Raw genomic sequence first — 22,283 nt, 5'->3', positions numbered from 1 at the left:
TGAATGCTCGTATCTGCAATATATTAAAATGGAACACATAAACACTCTATAATTTGTTTAAAAAAATTATATATTAAATAACAAGTTTTTTGTATTTACCGTTCTCCCAATGGCATAAAAACAACACTCGAAACAATCTTCAGAATCTGTTTGAATATAGGCCACTGTACCGGGATTATGCCTATTCAAATTGTGAAAATAAATAGGAAGTTTGCAAAAACATTCTTCAGAGGATCCCAACAACAGTTCCATAGCATATTGTGTTGCACGCCAAGCTTGTTTGTAATCTACATTGATTTCCAGCAAAGCATTCAAATCCCTTGATATTTCATTAGGCCTCCAAACCTTGGAACGAGTTTTTCCCATAATTTCATGCAATATAGTACCCATCACTTTTTTAGAAGCATGCTTATGATTAGGGTGTATCTGTAATGACGAACATGTGTGCACGTTGTTGAAAGTCCTGATTTCAAATTCATCAATGGGATCAAGCCGTTTTGCATATAAACGCCAACTACAGTTCTCAATTTCACAATATACCTCATAACGATTTTTGGTAGAATGTTTGGTCTTAAACTGAAACTTTTCTCTGGTTGCTTTAAGACTCAAAGCAAATATTAGTTGTTGTTTGTTATCATATGTTTGACGAACAAACATATCATCATTTGAACCTAAACTGTAAAATGGTCCGGGTTCAACAATAGGATCAGGACAATCAGGTATGGGAGGCATACCGTAAAATATGTCTGAAGCTTTTTTCCCGTGTGTGAACTCATCTTCTGACCATCCTTCATTTGACTCTTCACCGTCTGACAAAGTTTTGTCAGTCAGTCTTCCAAACTCATATAAATTTTTTTCTTCAACCGTATTCACTGCCACAGTTTCTTCTTGTGGACACTCTTCAACATTATCAGATACAACGTTTTCAACATTGTATGGTACAATCTTGTTACCCGCTTCTGTCTGTTCGACCAATCCCTGAAACACCTCTAAATACAAATGCATAATCTCCTTCGTTTCAAAAATTACATTTCTGAGTTGATGAACATCTGCTTCGTCTAAAATATTCATAACATACCCATGAACCGGGTGTTGAAATGACAATGATATATTACTATTGAACACATTAGCCTTAATTTTGACCAAATCAAACAATATTCGACGATCAAAATTTGGCGGAAGCAGTAAACCTAAGTTGTTAAACTTTGGTCTAACGTAGGTGTTAATCCCATTACTTATCTGCCAAAAACCCCCAATGCATAAAATAACAAAACTCATATTTTTTTTTGAAAATGAAATGAAAAAGAACTCATCTATTGTATAGATAATCGACCAAATGGAGCTAAAAAAAATGAAAAAGAACACTTTGTATCAAAAAAACCGTCTAAAATGCGTTGCAACCACCCATTTCGACCTTTTCCGTGGAGGAATTTATGACCGCCAAACAACTCATTCCGCGGAGGTGTTAATGTATCCGCAGAGGGTCTACGCGGAACAATCTTTTAAACATTAAAAAATCAGACTTTTGGGTGGTCCGCGGAGATGACGTCATTCCGCAGAGGTCCGCAGAGGGTCCTCCGCGGAATGTATGTCTATAGCCGGAAAAACCTATTTTTATGACTAAATTTAGAAATTGACCCCCATTTTTTGTCTATTTGCGGTATTTTCCCTTTTTTTGTAATTATCTACCATCTACTTTCACTTTAATCATTAACTAACCTAATCTTCTTTTCACTTTTGACAACAACAAACTAAATACAGTCTTGAGAAATTTTACATATTTCCCTTTATTATCTCCCCAAATCTCAAAATGCTTGCACTTCTACAGTTTTTTGTCGCTGCCACAAGTGCTAACTCTCCCTTATGCTGCAAAATCATCATTAATTGTTAATCAATGGATCAGAATATTTGGAACCTCACGACTACCTTTCACCTGATTGATCTTTAGAAATAACATTACATAAAAAAAACAAAAAAAAAACCAACACAACACTGACAACTCACAACTCATTTTGAAATCAGGATTGATAAAGAACATAACTAACCAAAACAATAAACATCCAAAAAAATACATTCACATTCGTAAAGGAGAATCAATGAAACCTGGATAGTATGGACATAATACCAAATACATTGATGACTTTCTTGTTTTCTCTATCTTTCTAGTTCTGCCATGTTGCCATGTTATTGACATAGCAAACAAAAAGCAAAAAGTTAATTAAAAATTTCATATAGAAATAATAAGAAGTTCGAGAAAACATAAGTAAAAAGTTTTTTAGTTTATTATCATCTCATTCATCATGATCACCATTTACATAGAAATTCATTTCTTCAAGAATGAAAAGAAGATGGAGACATCAATCAAAGGTTTTAAAAGACATATGGCTTCCTTTCGTCTCAAATATCATAACCAAAGAATTGATCTTTAGGAACACACACAGATATAGGACTTATTATTATATTATGTGACAACCCGATATTTTTCAATCCAATGTAACCTTCGAAAAGTCAAGTATAATGAACTATTTGAAATCAATGAATTTAGCGTCAAAAATGAAGTGTTCTGAAATCTTAATTGGGATGCATAAAGTGTTAGATATCGTGCCAATGTTTCCAAAAAACATAAAGAACACTCAAATCCGACTTATAACGAAGGAGTTATGACCAATCAAAAATCCACGACACACCCGGTAAAACACTGTTAAAACGTAAAAAGTGAAACTTCAATAAAATACTTTTTAGCCTTAGGTATCTAAACGAAAGTCGTAGATAATGTTAAACCGTGAACATACATAAAAAGAACGCCCAAATCTGACTTCGTATGAGGAAGTTATGATTTTTCGAAGTTTCGGGACAGCGGTAGACAGCTAAAAACTCGAAATAGAGATCGAGCAATTTTTAGCCGAAACAACCTAAATGAGAATCGAAGATCTCAACAATAGTAGTGCAACGGCGAAAAGCCTGACGAAAACGGACATCGGATGAGGAAGTTACGCATTTTTAACGGAATTATCGTGTCCCGGCCTATTAAATAAAATATAATTAAAAATGAAGTTAAAATTAGCCGACGAAGTCTAAATGAAAGTTGTAGAGTATTTTCTCACCTTCGCGTGGATATAAAGAACGTAAAAATCGGAGCACGTATGATGAAGATACGGATTTTACAAGTTCGAGGTGCACAAACCGAGAGGATTTACGCCCAGCGTACTCGGATGATAGGTTCCGGATCATCCACGTCGCCCTCCTACGCCTCTACGCCGTCCCATCCGAAGTCCGGCAGTCAAAGAAGTGGTAAGCAGTGACGCAAGCGAACGCCCAGCGTAACCTCGGAGTACGCCCAGCGTACGAGGTACGCCCCGCGTAACTCCGAAGTACGCCCCGCGTACGCGAGGGTTCCAACACCTATAAATAGGATGCGAGGGTTCCGGGCATTTTGCTCATTTTCTCTCCTTTTTCTTGCGTTTTACCTCATTTTGCGTGCACGGTATATCCCGAAGCCCCGGTTTTCATACCCAAGCCCCGAAGGAAGATTTACGCTCCCGAGATTCTCGAGAATCCCGAGAAAATCAACATTTCCAAGTCGAAGTTCTGCTCGATTTTCATCTCGCTTTCTTCAATCAATCAAGTGAGTTCATACCCCTACTTTTTCACATCTTTTCATGTTTTTAGGGTGGGGGGGGGGGATACAAGTGCAATACGAGAAAACATATCGTTTTATACAGATTTAAATATAACATTCACATTTTTAAAACTTCGATATCATCATTATACTTTACATGCACAATTAGTATTACATCGAGTTTTATCACCAAATGAGACACATTTTCGGAAGACTATAATGGGTATAGTTTGCGGGTTATTCATTACATCTTTACGTAAACATTGTAAAAATGAAATACTTTCATCTACATGAAATATAGACTTTCTTTTTAGTAAATCCATTAATACTAAGTGTTGTGAGATATTCAACTTCAACGTACTCTCAAGTACGCATTTCAAGTCCTGTATTATAAACCATAATCTCTTGGAGGGAGAGCGTGATACTTGTGTATAGATCTATATGGGATTGACAATCCCGCACCTAAACTGTTAGCTAGAGTTAGACCGGCAGGTCTGGGGTGACAAACGTCATAACACTACAACGCCTGAAGAACGTTGTTACAGGCAGTCTGGGTCAATAGCATGGTTATAAAACTCACACGGAAGTATTAAAATAAGTTTGATTTACGAGACTCTTGAACGCATTCAGTAAATACATTGTATAAATACACTTTCACCATTTTAGCACAAAAGACACTATTTCACTTCAGCCTTTGGAACTTTTCAAACTATATGTAAGAAAATATTGGATTTTTTCTGGGAAACACGTTCAGTTATTTTTACTAAAGGACATACATATTTCAGTACAAAAACGCTTATGAACTCACCAACTTAATTGTTGACACTTTTTCAAAACTACTTGTATTTCTCAGGGAATCAGTAATACAGGTAACTACCAGCTTTTGGAGAAGGAACGCTAAGGCGTCTTTTGTCAAAACACTTTAAATCATCATATTTGTAATATTATTTTGAAACATGTATTACTCGCAACAATGTAAGCTTTTATTATATTTATGATGGTTGTGTTACTTTCTTTACAATATTCAACTGTTATGGTACTACGTGAAGTCACCCACCCCCGAATGTTTCCGCCATTCTGGTTTGGGGGTGTGACAGATTGGTATCAGAGCATTGTTTATAATGAACTAAGTATATCGAACCACATAAGATATACAAACTATAAATGCAAAAGGGACTAAAACCCTCTGATTTAAAAACGTTTTCCTAAACGATGCTTTTAAATTAAAGTGATATACATTTTCTTTTAAAAAAAAGCACAAATACATGCATACAAAGAGTCATTTTCATAGTAGAACTATACAAAACGTATTAAGACAAGTTGGACACTACGACTAGGCCTCGGGGTATGTAATCAAATCGAGAATAAATATAGCCTGATAACTATATTTATCCTGGATGTGACCAACGTATGTCGAGGAATGGTCGTAGTAAGCAACAAGTCGAAAACTTACCAAATTTACATACTAGCATCAAACTCGCAAATTTGAAATACTATACGAGTGTTTTAAAACCATAAAAACTATAATAATCGTGCGAACCTCAAATGTTAGTTAAAACTTAGAATATCGTCGAATAAAATTTATCCTTATCAAAATTTCCCTTCTTACTCCCGAATTCTATATATAATTCTCTTACTCCTATTCTCGACCAGGCGAAATGGCTGGTTTTCACATTCCCGAGGATCCCTACTACCCTAACCAGGGTAATGGAGGCTGGATCGAAGACGACCCAGAAGAGGATTCCGAAGAGGAAATTCCCGAAGAAGAACCCAAAGAGGATGAGGAACCTATAGAAATGGAGGAAGAGGAGGACTCTGGGACAGACACAGAACCAAAAGTAATCAACCCACCAGTCGCTCAACCTCCCGCAATTAGGAGAAACTTTCAAGGACCGAATCCCGTTTGGGGAAGCCACCTACACCATTGGAGCCAACAGAAAGGATTACGTCCTCCCTATGGTATGTGTCAGGACTTCTACGACGTCAGGAATGGAGGTTTAGCCGACCGAGCACTCCCGGTCATGGTGGGCAAACTAGCCAACCAGTCCTATCAATCCGGGGTTCAAGCTAACCGACTTCGTGAAGTCAACGTAGAAGTGCAAGTTCACACTTTCGACATCCGTCGACTGGACAGGTTGCAGGATGAAGCCGAACTCCGCACCGACGCACTCCAAGCACAACTGATGGCAACACTCTCTGAGATAAGGGAGCAGCAAGCTGACTTCGATAGGCGTCTCATTGAAGCCAAACAATCAGACACTGAGTCGAGCTCCAGGCGCAACCTACGTCGCAAGTAGTGCTTGCCCAAAAATTCCCAAACTTTTGATATAGAATAGGAACTTGGCTAAATGTTTTACTTTTCTTAACTTCTGTATCGGAGACCCTTAGAGGGGTCGAAATTTTCCTAACTCCAAATGTAACCCAACTTATGTTTAATATATATGAAGAAATTCCTTTGTGTGTTAATTCTTTGAATACTACTCAGATTCATAAGTTTATCTATCACTGTGCAAACTCTTATTATGAATCAAACTTTGGGTAGGTCAGTCAAATTCATTCATTAAAATAACAAGTTTATTAACACACAGCTTCCAATCATTAAAGGCTTACATTCTTCATTATATTTCTCTAAACAGAACAATGCCACCCCGTAGATCTACACGCCGTGTCAACAACGCAACACATCCACCACCACCTCCACCGGCGGATAACGCCGCCTTGATAGCTGCCGTAACAGCTGCAGTGACAGCAGCAATGGCACAGATGAGTAATAATGGATCTGGAGGGGGGGGGGGGTGAATAGCTCTACAAATGGCCAACGTCAGGGTCACCCCGGAGAATGTACCTATAAGGACTTCTCCAACAGCAAACCCATCCCCTTTAATGGAACTGGGGGAGTGATGGCTCTATCCCAATGGATAGAGAAAACAGAAGCCGTGTTCGAGACATGCTCGTGCCCCGAGGAAAGCAAAGTAAAATTTGCCGCCTGTACTTTCTCCGAGCGAGCCCTAACGTGGTGGAATGGCCATGTCAAATCACTAACACTAGTGGTGGCAAACTCCATGGGTTGGGAGAACCTGAAACGAATGCTACTACGAGAGTACTGCCCAAGGGGCGAGATTCAGAAGCTCGAGCAGGAGCTTTGGGGCCTTACGATGGTAGGCTCGGACATCACAAGCTATATGAATAGGTTCAGTGATTTGACAGTACTTTGCCCAGGAATGATGATTCTAGAAAGCCAGAAGGTGGAAAGGTATATCTGGGGGCTGTCGCCCCAGCTTCGAGGAAGTGTGCTAGCTTCCAAACCCGTGACATTCGATAGCGCCAAGGAGCTGGCACAATCTCTCGTTGATCATGGAGTCTGCCAAGGTGTCACGACCATCGCCCCGGAACCAACCAAAGGAAGCAACAACAATAACAGCAATGCCAACAACAACAACAAGAAGAAGTTTTGGAACAAGAGGAAAGGTCAAACTTCGCAAGAACCTTCAAAGAAACAAATGGTGGCAGTCCATGCCGCCACAACCCCCGCTGTTGTTCCTGCTACCCCCGCACCGACAAAACAATATGTTGGGAATCTGCCAAAGTCCAACAAATGTAATTACCATCACCACGGTAATTGCCAAGAGATGCACTGTAAAAACTGCAACAGAAAAGGGCACACTGCCCGTTTCTGTAAGGCACCAGCGCGACCAATCACCCAAGTTCCTGGTACTGGAGTAAGCCAGGCATGTTATGAGTGTGGAGAAACTGGGCACTTCAAGAGGGATTGCCCTAAGGCGAAGAATGCTGGCGGTGTAGGAAGAGTGCTGGCAATAGGGCAGAACGAGGCAATAGCCGATCCCACGGTGGTTACGGGTACGTTTCTCCTCAACAACATTTATGCATGCATACTCTTTGACTGTGGTGCGGAGAGAAGTTTCGTGAGTCATAAATTCAAACACTTACTTAATCAAAAACCCCAAGCACTCAATAAAATATTTACGGTAGAAATGGCAAACGGTAAAACGGAAAGCGCAAACGATATGTACATAGGCTGTACACTAAATTTAAATGAACACTCGTTCCAAATCGATCTCATGCCAAATACAATAAGAAGTTTTGATGTCATCATAGGTATGGACTGGTTAAGCCTTCACCATGCCGATATACTTTGTCACGAAAGGGCCGTCCGCCTCAATCTGCTAAGTGGCAAAACCCTTGTCATTTATGGTGACAAACCCAGTACAAATTTACAAATCATCTCTTGCGTCAAAGCCCAAAAATACCTTCGCAAGGAATATCATGCCTTTCTAGCCCACGTGGTAGACAAGAAACGAGAGGTGAAAGACATTAAAGATATTCCAGAAGTCTGCGATTTCCCCGACATTTTCCCAGAGGATCTTCCAGGAATCCCACCGGAACGTCAAGTCGAGTTCAGAATCGACTTAATTCCCGAAGCTACCCCAGTAGCAAAATCGTCGTACCGTCTAGCACCGGCTGAAATACATGAGTTATCTAGCCAGCTGAATGAACTTTTAAGCAAGGGATTCATCAGACCGAGCTTCTCACCTTGGGGAGCACCAGTTCTGTTCGTAAAGAAGAAGGACGGATCTTTCCGCATGTGCATCGATTACCGAGAACTGAACAAACTCACGATCAAGAACCGATATCCCTTACCGCGCATAGACGACCTGTTCGACCAACTACAAGGAGCGAGCTACTTCTCTAAGATCGATTTAAGGTCTAGATATCACCAGCTGCGAGTCCTGGAAGGAGATATTCCCAAAACGGCATTTCGAACTCGCTATGGTCACTACGAGTTTGTAGTGATGCCTTTTGGATTGACAAATGCACCGACAGTGTTCATGGACCTGATGAACCGAGTATGTCGTCCTTTCCTAGACAAGTTTGTGATCGTGTTCATAGATGATATACTCATCTATTCAAGAAGCAAGGAGGAACATAGCCAACATCTCCGACAAGTCTTGGAAACTTTAAGGACATAGAAGCTATACGCAAAATTTTTCCAAGTGCAAATTTTGGATTCGGAAAGTGGATTTCCTAGGTCACGTAGTCAGCAAGGAGGGGATACACGTGGACCCTTCCAAAATCAAGGCAATCGAGAACTGGACGACTCCACGGACTCCGACGGAAATCCGACAATTCTTAGGCCTCGCCGGGTATTACCGAAGGTTCATACAAAACTTCTCAAAGATTGCTAAGCCACTTACCACCCTGACTCAGAAGAGTGTAATCTTCAGCTGGGGAGATAAACAAGACGTTGCATTCCAAACACTAAAGCGAGCCCTATGTAGTGCACCCATACTATCTTTGCCAGAAGGAACAGAAGACTTCGTGGTCTACTGTGATGCGTCAAACCAAGGACTTGGATGTGTCCTGATGCAACGAGGGAAGGTCATCGCATACGCCTCGAGACAACTTAAGACGCACGAAGTCAATTATACGACGCACGATCTCGAACTAGGAGCCGTCATCTTCGCCCTAAAGATCTGGAGACACTATCTCTACGGCACGAAATGTACAATCTTCACCGATCATAAAAGCCTTCAACACATCCTCAGTCAAAAGGAACTCAACATGAGACAAAGGCGGTGGGTAGAACTACTAAACGATTACGAATGCGAAATTCGTTATCATCCCGGAAAGGCTAATGTAGTAGCTGATGCCCTCAGCCGAAAGGAATACTCGGGCCGCCGAGTGAAATCCTTAACCATGACTATCCATTCACTCCTGCCCACACAAATCAAAGAAGCCCAGATAGAAGCCTTAAAATCCGAGAATGTGGCAGGGGAAGCCTTAAGAGAAATGGATAAGAATCTTGAAGTCAAGGATGACGGAGTTCGATACTTCATGAATCAGATCTCGACGCCGAAGTTTGGCGGATTCAGAGATGTTGTCATGGACGAAGCCCATAAGACACGATACTCCATACATCCTGGTTCAGATAAGATGTATTTGGACCTCAAGAAGTTGTATTGGTGGCCGAACATGAAAGCCGAAATTGCTACCTACGTAGGCAAATGTTTGACTTGCGCCAAGGTCATGGTGGAATACCAAAAGCCATCAGGATTGTTGCAACAACCGGAAATACCCGAGTGGAAGTGGGAGCGGATAACCATGGACTTCATAACCAAGTTACCTAATACGGCAAGCGGACTCGACACCATGTGGGTGATTGTCGACAGGTTAACCAAATCCGCGCACTTCCTACCAATCAAAGAAACGGATAAACTAGAGAAACTAACTAGAACATACATCAGGGAGATTGTACGACTGCATGGTGTACCCATATCCATTATCTCGGACCGAGATAGTAGATTCACCTCAAGGTTCTGGCAGTCACTACAGAAATCCCTAGGAACGAGGCTAGACATGAGTACCGCTTATCACCCTCAGACCGACGGTCAGAGTGAGAGAACCATACAAACCTTAGAAGATATGCTAAGAGCTTGTGTGATCGATTTTGGTAAGGCATGGGACACCCATTTACCATTGATCGAATTCTCGTACAACAATAGCTATCATACTAGCATCAAGGTTGCCCCATTCGAAGCCCTCTACGGCCGTAAGTGCAGATCACCTCTGTGCTGGGCTGAAGTGGGTGACACACAACTAGCAAAAGGACAAGCAACCGACAGCACTCTCACTGGACCGGAAATCATAAGGGAAACTACAGAGAAGATAGTTCAAATCCGAGAACGACTGAAGGCTTCAAGAGACAGACAAAAGAGTTATGCGGATAAAAGAAGGAAACCCTTGGAATTCCAGGTTGGGGACCGGGTACTACTAAAGGTCTCACCCTGGAAGGGATTAATATGTTTCGGAAAGCGTGGAAAACTAAACCCAAGGTATATCGGACCATTCGAGATCCTTGCCAGGATCGGCCCGGTGGCTTACAAACTTCGATTACCGCGGGAATTCAATAACGTGCACCATACCTTTCACGTATCAAACCTAAAGAAGTGTTTGTCCGATGAGACCCTCGTTATCCCTCTAGACGAAATTGAAATCAACGAGAGTCTCCAATTCGTGGAAGAGCCGGTAGAGATCATGGATCGGGAAATTAAAAGAACTAAACAAAGTCGCATACCCATTGTGAAGGTCCGCTGGAACGCCAAGCGAGGACCTGAATACACCTGGGAACGCGAGGATCAGATGAAACAAAAGTACCCGCATCTTTTTCCTAGAACTCTATCTTAGATTAAATTTCGGGACAAAATTCCCTCTAACGGGGGGATGATGTGACAACCCGATATTTTTCAATCCAATGTAACCTTCGAAAAGTCAAGTATAATTGACTATTTGAAATCAATGAATTTAGCGTCAAAAATAAAGTGTTCTGAAATCTTAATTGGGATGCGTAAAGTGTTAGATATCGTGCCAAGGTTTCCAAAAAACATAAAGAACAGTCAAATCCGAGTTATAACGAAGGAGTTATGACCAATCAAAAATCCACGACACACCCGGTAAAACACTGCTAAAACGTAAAAAGTGAAACTTCAATAAAATACTTTTTAGCCTTAGGTATCTAAACGAAAGTCGTAGATAATGTTAAACCGTGAACATACATAAAAAGAACGCCCAAATCTGACTTCGTATGAGGAAGTTATGATTTTTCGAAGTTTCGGCATAGCGGTAGACAGCTAAAAACTCGAAATAGAGATCGAGCAATTTTTAGCCGAAACAACCTAAATGAGAATCGAAGATCTCAACAATAGTAGTGCAACGGCGAAAAGCCTGACGAAAACGGACATCGGATGAGGAAGTTACGCATTTTTAACGGAATTATCGTGTCCCGGCCTATTAAATAAAATATAATTAAAAATGAAGTTAAAATTAGAGGACGAAGTCTAAATGAAAGTTGTAGAGTATTTTCTCACATTCGTGTGGATATAAAGAACGTAAAAATCGGAGCTCGTATGAGGAAGATACGGATTTTACAAGTTCGAGGTGCACAAACCGAGAGGATTTACGCCCAGCGTACCCTCGTACGCCCAGCGTACTCGGATGATAGGCTCTGGATCATCCACGTCGCCCCCCTACGCCTCTACGCCGTACCATCCGAAGTCCGGCAGTGGAAGAAGCGGTAAGCAGTGACGCAAGCGAACGCCCAGCGTAACCTCGGAGTACGCCCAACGTACGAGGTACGCCCCGCGTAACTCCGAAGTACGCCCCGCGTACGCGAGGGTTCCAACACCTATAAATAGGATGCGAGGGTTCCGGGCATTTTGCTCATTTTCTATCTTTTTTCTTGCGTTTTACCTCGTTTTGCGTGCACGGAATATCCCGAAGCCCCGGTTTTCATACCCAAGCCCCGAAGGAAGATTTACGCTCCCGAGATTCCCGAGAATCCCGAGAAAATCAACATTTCCAAGTCGAAGTTCTGCTCGATTTTCATCTCGCTTTCTTCAATCAATCAAGTGAGTTCATACCCCTACTTTTTCACATCTTTTCATGTTTTTAGGGGGGGGGGGATACAAGCGCAATACGAGAAAACATATCGCTTTATACAGATTTAAATATAACATTCACATTTTTAAAACTTCGATATCATCATTATACTTTACATGCACAATTAGTATTACATCGAGTTTTATCACCAAATGAGACACATTTTCGGAAGACTATAATGGGTATAGTTTGCGGGTTATTCATTACATCTTTACGTAAACATTGTAAAAATGAAATACTTTCATCTACATGAAATATAGACTTTCTTTTTAGTAAATCCATTAATACTAAGTGTTGTGAGATATTCAACTTCAACGTACTCTCAAGTACGCATTTCAAGTCCTGTATTATAAACCATAATCTCTTGGAGGGAGAGCGTGATACTTGTGTATAGATCTATATGGGATTGACAATCCCGCACCTAAACTGTTAGCTAGAGTTAGACCGGCAGGTCTGGGATGACAAACGTCATAACACTACAACGCCTGAAGAACGTTGTTACAGGCAGTCTGGGTCAATAGCATGGTTATAAAACTCACACAGAAGTATTAAAATAAGTTTGATTTACGAGACTCTTGAACGCATTCAGTAAATACATTGTATAAATACACTTTCACCATTTTAGCACAAAAGACACTATTTCACTTCAGCCTTTGGAACTTTTCAAACTATATGTAAGAAAATATTGGATTTTTTCTGGGAAACACGTTCAGTTATTTTTACTAAAGGACATACATATTTCAGTACAAAAACGCTTATGAACTCACCAACTTAATTGTTGACACTTTTTCAAAACTACTTGTATTTCTCATGGAATCAGTAATACAGGTAACTACCAGCTTTTGGAGAAGGAACGCTAAGGCGTCTTTTGTCAAAACACTTTAAATCATCATATTTGTAATATTATTTTGAAACATGTATTACTCGCAACAATGTAAGCTTTTATTATATTTATGATGGTTGTGTTACTTTCTTTATAATATTCAACTGTTATGGTACTACGTGAAGTCACCCACCCCCGAATGTTTCCGCCATTCTGGTTTGGGGGTGTGACATATTATTAAAAGAAAATTATATAATAATCACATACTTTATTAAACCAAGACCTCTAGACCCACCCGTCAAAATTTTGTTGTAGTCACATGTGCCTACTCTACGTTCTTGCTCACAAAACCTATAAATTAATTAAGAATAATAGAATGGAAATAATCATTCATTGCCTTTCTCCATTATCAATCAAGTATATATACACTATACAAATATAAAATTGGGCCTATACAGAACAATGGGCTAATCAATACATGGACTAAGAGTAATATACACTAATACGCCCCTGCAGTTCGAGGGGTAGATGAAGGTCGAACACTCAAACTGGATCAAAAATCAGAAAAAAAAGAGTGTGGAAGCCCTTTCATGAAGATATCTGCATACTGAAGAGAGGATGGAACATGTAGAACTCGAACCTGACCGGTAGGAACTCGATCCCGTACAAAGTGAATGTCAATCTCTATGTGTTTTGTCCGCTGGTGTTGAACAGGATTGGAAGAAAGATACACGGCACTGACATTGTCGCAGTATACAATCGTGGCTTTTGTCAAATGGAAATGAAGTTCATGAAGTAGATTTCGAAGCCAACAGGTTTCTGCAACAGCATTCGCCACCCCCAGGTATTCAGCCTCTGCACTAGATCTAGACATGGTAGCCTGGCGTTTAGAAGATCAGGAAATGATGTTGTCACCCAAATAAACACAATAACCACTGGCGGAACGTCTGGAGTCAGGGCATCCTCCCCAGTCAGCATCAGAGTAAGGAATAAGACTGGATGTCGTGGAGGGCTGGATATGAATGCCGTAATCAATCGTGCCTCGAATGTAGCGAAGGATGCGCTTGAGGGCGTGAAGATGAGGCTCGTGAGGGTCATGCATGTATAAACAAATTTGTTGCACTGCATATGAGATGTCTGCGAGAGTGAAGGTAAGATACTGGAGACCACCTGCAAGACTACGGTATAGAGTGGGGTCGGCAACGGGAGGACCATCATGTGATAACTTTGACTGAGGCTCGGCAAGAGTGCGACATGGATTGCATGTAGACATGTGAGCACGCTCGAGAAGTTCCAACGCATATTTGCATTGAGAGAGGAATAAGCCAGACTGCTAACGAGAGGCGGAGATGCCAAGTAAGTATGATAGGTGTCCAAGATCAGTCATGGAAAATTCAGTGGAAAACATGGTGATGATACGTTGAAGTAGCGCTGAGGAAGATGCCGTGAGAATGATGTCGTCAACATATAAAAGTAAATAAGCAACCTCATCTTTCCGCCGGAAAATAAAAAGTGAGGAGTCGGTTTTGCTATGAACAAAACCGATGCGGGTAATATACTCTGTGAATCGTTGAAAACATGCTCTGGGAGCTTGATTGAGGCCATAAAGAGACTTCTGTAAGTGGCAAACATAATCCGAATGGGTGCTGTCACGAAAACCAGGGGGTTGGTGCATGTAGACAGTCTCCTGTAGTTGACCGTGAAGGAATGTATTTTTGACGTCTAGCTGATGTATGGGCCAATGTCTGGATACTGCAATGCTGAGAACAGTACGTATCGTGGCTGGTTTAACCACCGGGCTAAAGGTTTCATCACAATCGATTCCGGGACGTTGGCTTTTCCCATTTGCTACAAGGCGAGCTTTGTACCTATCAAGAGTGCCATCGGCCTTATATTTCTTCTTGAATAACCACATAGACCTAACCACATTGGCCCCTAGGGGTCTCGGAACAAGAGTCCAAGTCCTATTAGAAATAAGAGCATCAAATTCATCCTACATGGCAATGGTCCAGTTGTGGTCACGAAGAGCATGGATGTGCGATTTGGGGAGAGGAGATTCAGAGGTGACATGAAGATTAGGACGGTTGATGGGTTTGGAGATCCCATGATGAGAACAAGTGGTCATAGGGTGAGAGGGAGGTGGGGGAGGAGGAGATGGAGGAGAATCCTCGGTGGTGGTGGCAGGAGAGAGAGAGGAGTGGTTTGGAGTAGTGGGAGTGGGGATGGGAGGATTTGTTGAGTGGGGCCAAGAGTACAGGAGGTGACGAGATATAGGAGAGATGTTATCAGTGGTTTCAAGGAAATGATAAGAGGGGGGAGTGTTAGGAGACATGGAACGGAAGGGGAAGGATGACTCATCAAACACGACATGACGAGATATAATGATCTTGCGAGAGGCGAGATATAATGATCTTGTGGTGCGGGGTGCTAGTTTATGAGGATGGTGGATGTATGGATAGCAGAGACATCCAAACACTTTGAGGTGTGTGAAGTTCGGGTTTTGTTTGAATAGTTTGAGATATGGAATTTGATTATCTATAGAGGTGGAGGGAGTAATGTTGAGAAGATGGGTGGCCATATGAAGAGCTTCCACCCAATAAGGGGGTGGAATGTGAGCTTGGAAAAGAAGGGTACGTATGATGTTATTTATGGTTCGGATCATACGTTCGGACATGCCATTTTGTTGAGATGTGTGAGGGCAAGAGAAATGAAATTTAATTCCATGTTGGTCAAATAACCGGTGAAATTCGTGGTTATTGAACTCTCCCCCATTATCACATTAAAAATATTTGATTTCTTGTTTGAATTGATTTTTAACAAAAGCACGAAAGTGTATGAATTTGGTGATCACATCATATTTGTTGCGTAAGGGGTAAACCCAAAGAAAATGAGAGTAATGATCTAAGAAAAGAACATAATATTTTATTCCACTAATACTCAGTACAGGAGATGTCCATAAATCCGAGTGTATGATATCAAACGGTTCAGAAACAATAGAAGTAGAAAGAGAAAAAGATAAACGAACATGTTTGCCTAAACGGCATGCATCACAAACAAAAGCATTGAAGCGTTGATTACATGGAATAAAGTCATTACAAACTAAATTGTGTAGCACACGAGGACTCGGGTGACCAAGGCGTTGGTGCCACAAGGTAGGGCTGCTGGAAAGTAAGGCAACAGGAGGTGAGTGCTTCGTAAAGGCGGGGTAGAGATCACCGGTGCTATCAGATCGGAGGAGCACCGGTTTGATCAGAAAATCCTTAACAGAAAAACCAAACTCATCAAATTCAATAAAAACTTTGTTGTCTTTAGTAAATTTACGGACAGAGACAAGATTTTTTATAATATCGGGTGTAACAAGGACGCTATGTAAGTGAAAGGGACGGTGTTTGGATGGAAGGAATGTGTGACCAGTGTGAGTAACAGGAATGGATGAGCCATTGCCAACTAAAATTGAATTAATTTTTCTCTTATTACTAAAGGATTGGAGTATACCTGTGTCCGATGCTAAATGAGAAGTGGCACCCGTGTCCATGAACCAAGTGGAATCATTTGGCTGTTGGAGAGACATGGAGCTAAAGGCTTCACCAATATTTGTAGCTTGATCACTTGCTATTGGAGGAAACCAATTCCATGGAGGCTGCATAGGAGTGGATTGAGAGACATGGAAAGCAGCTGGAGGTATTGATGTAGGGTGCTGGTCGAGAATCCCAGGTTGCTGTTGGGAACGAGATGGCAAGTTGCTGAGAGATGGAGGCTGTTGTGGTGATCGGTAAGGGAACCAGGGGGAAGGAGGCCACCACGGTGGAGGATAATGAGCCCAGGGAAGCGACTGTTGAGGACGCTTTTGCTGCTGTTGTTGACGTACCGCTGGGGGCTGCTGGCGACGGCTGTCGCGGCTGTTGTTGCGACGGTTGTCGCGTGGTGGTCTGTGACATCCCCATTTTCACGGCCAGAAAAGACCGGTTTTGTTTATGCTTTATAAAAATCAGAGTACCTCTTTTAATAAAAATGTTGCGGAATTTGTTCCCAGTAAAACATGATAAATACGTTATCAAAGCATTTCCGAAGAAAAGTATTTTTATTCATTTTAAAACATTTGGGATGTCATCGTCAATACAGAAACATAAGCATAAACAGAACTTACATTCATTATCACTAGTGATTTATATCTCCTTAATCTCTCAGTGTAATGTGACTTCATATCAACACATGTGATATAAATAAACTGAGTGGGTCAGGTTGGGAAACCTAGTGAGTACATAGGGTTTTCAACCTACAACAATATAATTATTATGTTTAAACATCAAACAATCAACCCAATTACCCATCCCTATTATCTTCGTTACTCTTAAGGATCTACCCTAAGAATCAGCTATTCCTCGTTCATTTATTCCTAAGGATCATCCTAAGGAATCGACATGAAGTCCATCATTGCCTTGGTTTACACAATAGGCACTAAGTCTGCATAGTCACCAGGGATTAGGCACCAAGTCTGCATGGTCACCAGGGTTTAGGCATCAAGTCTGCATGATCGCCAAGGTTTAGGCACTAAGTCTGCATAGTCACCAGGGTTTAGGCATCAAGTCTGCATGATCGCCAAGGTTTAAGCACTAAGTCCGCATAGTCACCAGGGTTTAGCCATCAAGTCTGCATGATCGCCAAGGTTTAGAGTACACCGGGTGAACACATCGTTCACAACACCTACAGGTTGCGAGCCTGCTAGTGTTCCACTGGACTGTCTAGAATAGTCCGTGGTTGTCATCCATACTCTGCTAGATGACAGGTCCATCATTTGGGTAAAAGGCTTCTCTCATTGTTCACCTCTCACCCTTATCTCATGGTCTATATCACCTCTCATCTCATCATCCGACTCATATTTCATCTACCCATGTTTTACCCAACATATTTTGTAGATATAAAAAATACATATACAGTTTAAATCATTTAAAACATGTATAAAATCGTTCATCCAACATAGATAACAAGTATACAGATAAGATGCACACATAGCACGTAATTTATATAATATACTTCATATCTATGTGTAAGATGAAAGTAACTATGCACTTACCTGATTAGGTGGTGACTCGGCACTCGGACAGCACTTCGTTACTCTTAAAACAATTTCCTCGACAAAACCTAGTATCAATATCACTAGGGTTTAGTCTGACGTTAACCGCGACTAATTAATAGTCTAGCTATTATTACTATTATATAAGCGTTAACACAATACTTTTCACCCACTATATACAGACGAGGCCAGACATGGAACACCGAAGGGCAGGATCATTTCGGCATATAAGCACTTCTGAATCCAGCAACCCAAGCGGCCCTCCAAACCGGAACCCCCGTACCGCGAGTGGTTAAATGATATTATATGATACATATATAACCCATAATAATAGCCCAAATACTTATTATAAGGTCCTAATAACATTACTATATTAAAACATTAGCTATACTAAATATAGGGTAGGCATAGCTCACTGACAGCGGGTTTTCACGAAAACCGAGCTCTGCCGGAGCAGAGTTTATGAGCCGAAAGGCTCTTTTCTCGGGGCTTCGGGAGCCTCGGGGCTTCCTTCGGGTGCTAGGGGGTTTACCTAGACTTTAGGGGGGGGGGGTTGGGGCTTTAGAGAGAGAAACCAGAGAGAGAAAGTGAAGTTGGGAAGGTGTGAAGAATGAGGGAACCCGGCCCCTCTATTTATAGGCTGGAAATCCCAAAAAATCGTCGAGTTGGCCTCCAAATCATCGAGTTCCAGGCCAGGTGTCAGCATTCTGGTGGCGAAACGTGTGTGGCCAACATTGTGCCACGTCACCCATTTTGCAGCAGCACCCTGCCGACTTCTAAACCCCGTAACTTTCTCATACGAGCTCCATTTTCGACGTTCTTTTTTTTCACGCGTAGGTAAAAACAAGATCTAGAAATTTCGTTTAGACTCTGTTGGCTAATTCTCGGCCGATCATAAATTTATCAGTAAGAGGAGATTAGACTGCTAAATGACCGCGAAGAATTCGTAACTCCTTCATACGGACTCCGTTTTCGTCTGTCTTTTCACCGTTGAGTTTCTATTAATGAGATCTTCAACTTTCATTTAGGTCGCGTAGGCCAAAAACCGCTCGAACTAAAATTCGAGTTTCGGGTCGTGCACTGCTATGCCGAATCTTAGAAAAATCATAACTTCCTCATACGAAGTCAGATTTGGGCGTTCTTTTTATGGATGTGATGTGCACAAAAGTACCCACTAATTTTATTATTTATAACCTAACTAACTTAACTAACTAAAATGAACCTAGGCAGTGTACCTAGTCGAATTATAGAATAGTTGGGTAAGTCGGGTGTCGATCTCAGGGAACAGTTTTGACTAATTAATTTATCTACTATTAAATTGACCTAATTTTAGAGCAAGAGGGGGTTTTATCTGATTTTGCAAGACCAGACGAACTTAAATCACAAAATTCAATCAAGTAATTAAAAACATTTCTGTCTAGTTTGAATCCACTTCTTTATTTATGTTTAGCTAATAATTATGAATTATCAAAGTTGGTCACCAATTATTATGTAATTAGCAATTCAAATCCAAATTTACTAATCTTTTTACCAATTCATGAACTACCTTGTATGATCACACATAAGCAAAACACATAATTAGTTATTTATAGGTGAGCTATGTAAGATTTATCTAAGCAAACACAATTATGGTCATAAATTATGTCCTCTAGCACAGCTAAATTAGTTACTTTGATCACTTATCTAAGATTTTGGTCGATCCTAGCTCTAGCAATTCAATGTTCACTAAATCACTAGGTTTCAAGTTCATGTAATTTAATGGTCACTAAGCTACACAGAACATGACTTTAAGCAACTGAGAAACTAAAATAACATGCTAGGTAATGATAATCAAACACAAGCAATTTACCAACTAATCAAATTCAATAGTCATTAAGCTAAAACATAATTCAGAAGCTTCATCTAGCTAGACACGAGCTGCTAGATTCAGCTACTCATAGTAACAAGTAAGCAAAAACAAATCAAATTATCAACCATGTTCATAACTATCAAACTAATTAACTAAGTATGGACCTTTACTCTTTTTGATGTTGAAAGCCTTTTCCAGAACTCTTTCTCTTCTCAAAATCATCTTCAGTTCGCCTTTCAATCAGCCAAAAAACTCCCAAGTCGTAATGGGAAAGGGAATTTATAGTTTTCTGATTTCCCGAGTTCACGTCGTGAACCATAAAGATTCACGTCGTGAATATGAGATAAGCGTGTTTGGAAAGGACTCTTTCACCCGCATGCATATCTTCTAGAATTCTCCTCTCACGTCGTGAATCATGAATTATTCACGTCGTGAGTGCGTCTTTTGCTGACTTTTTCCGTTCTTCTTTTCTTCAATCTCCAAAGTTCCATATTTTGTCAATTTCAGTCCCTATCTTCGAAAATGCTTCACTTTGGCTGCAAAATAACAATTTAATCTTATAAGTACCATAATTCTATGCAAATGACCAAAATATTAATAGAAATGTAAATAAATATTGCCTAAAAATGTGTATAATAATGGCAATATCAAAATACCCCACACTTGTTCTTTGTTTGCCCTCATGCAAATCTAATTATTAAATCAAACCTTCATCACCAATATCACATAGAACGATCCAACTCAAGCTCAGCCATTATGCTAAGACCTCAACGCATGCATTTGTGTCTAAAATTTTTCCTAAGTAACCCCCCTCAATTCTAAATACTCACAATCCTCATAAACACGCGCTCACTTCTTTTGAACAATGCTCATTTTATGCAACCCTCCGAATCCATCCGCAGAAGACTACCCTAACCTCAAGGTATTTTTGTAAAGCTACCCAAGCATACATAAACTAGAGAATTACAACTTTTTAGAAGATACCACAACTTGGAGCTCTTGAATTCTTCTTTTCTTTGATATTTGATATTTGATTTCTTCAAATTCACCACCTTTTTATGTAACTTTCGTATCTTCAACTTTGAGACTTCAGATCTTTGATCTTTGATCTTCATACTTTGATACTTTTATGCTCCAAAATTCTTCAATTTCTTTACTTTTGGTAATTTCTCTCTTCTCTCTTGTTTTTTACATGTATCTCACTTTTTTATATCACTCAAAAACCTACATGCTTAAGCAGGGGCGCTTAGCTTCAACCTTTATTGGTTAAGACATAGCTTCCTGGATACATTTCAAGTTTAGGCTGCTAAACATATTGCATCCCTCAAACTAAAAAAGGTTGTGTTTTTGTCCGATGATTTCACTACAATAAAGGAGGCCACAAATGCACTATAACGTATATCGGCTCAACTAAACATTTAAGCTCTTACCGGATCATCCCAATGCAACACTAGCAACTAAAGTTTAAATTATTATTACTAGAACTAATTAGATTATTGTTTCAAAATTTTAAAATTTCTAGCAATTTCTAGCAATTTACTTTTTCGACCCCCTACCCCACACTTATTACATACAATGCCCTCATTGTATGTATAAACTAAAACTAAAAGCAATAAAAGGGAGAAAAAGGAACAGACTCCCCTGGGATAGAAGTGGCAAGATCGAACTCCAAACTGTAGTTGACATGTGCATCTTGAATAGGGAACTTCATCTAAATAGGAACTTGGACTTGAACTCGCGAAAAATGTAAGTGAGCCAACAAGTGAAAAAGCAATGAATCGAAACTTCAATCTCCATAAGAATGGTGTAAGTCTTCAAAATGTATACAATAATGTATAGTAGAGGAAATGGCTAGAATGCTCGTCATAAAAACACCGAATTTTGTGAAAATGGGAAATTCACGACGTGAATTAGATAGGCTCACGACATGAAGTTGCAGGAATGCGGATTCAGAAATCCCTTGGAACCCAACTCAAGACGTGAGTAGTAGATGCTCACGTCGTGAATACTGGGCGACTGAAACATGAAACTGCCCATTCTTCTTATTACTATTAGCATCCCACTCCAATTTCTAAATTGACAAAGATACCTCTGAATGCAAAATTTCTATGACTCCTTGCTAATCTCATCCTCTCTCTCGACTCACCCCACACTTATTTTAATTGTGGGTCTCGACTCTTAACTCTAGACTCGTAACGACTCTTGACTAGACGATCACATCTCTTGACTCGACTTTACTCCCTTCCTAAGACTCCTTAGCAAGCTGTAGTTCAAACATCCAAAAGAAATAAAAGTAACATAATAGTAATCAAACAAGTGTTTAACAATCCATATAATGTTTTCAAACCAACAAATCAAAACTAAACAAACGAAAAACGAAAAACTAAAATAAAAACCAAACTAGCGATCAATCATCTTCCTCTTCATCCCGAGCTCAACTAGTGCCTGCCCCATCTCCTCCTTG

This window comes from Lactuca virosa, chromosome 6, assembly GCF_052849685.1.
Source record: "Lactuca virosa cultivar CGN04683 chromosome 6, Lactuca_virosa_CGN04683_v6, whole genome shotgun sequence".
NCBI lineage: Eukaryota > Viridiplantae > Streptophyta > Magnoliopsida > Asterales > Asteraceae > Lactuca > Lactuca virosa.
This window is presented reverse-complemented; position numbering follows the sequence as displayed.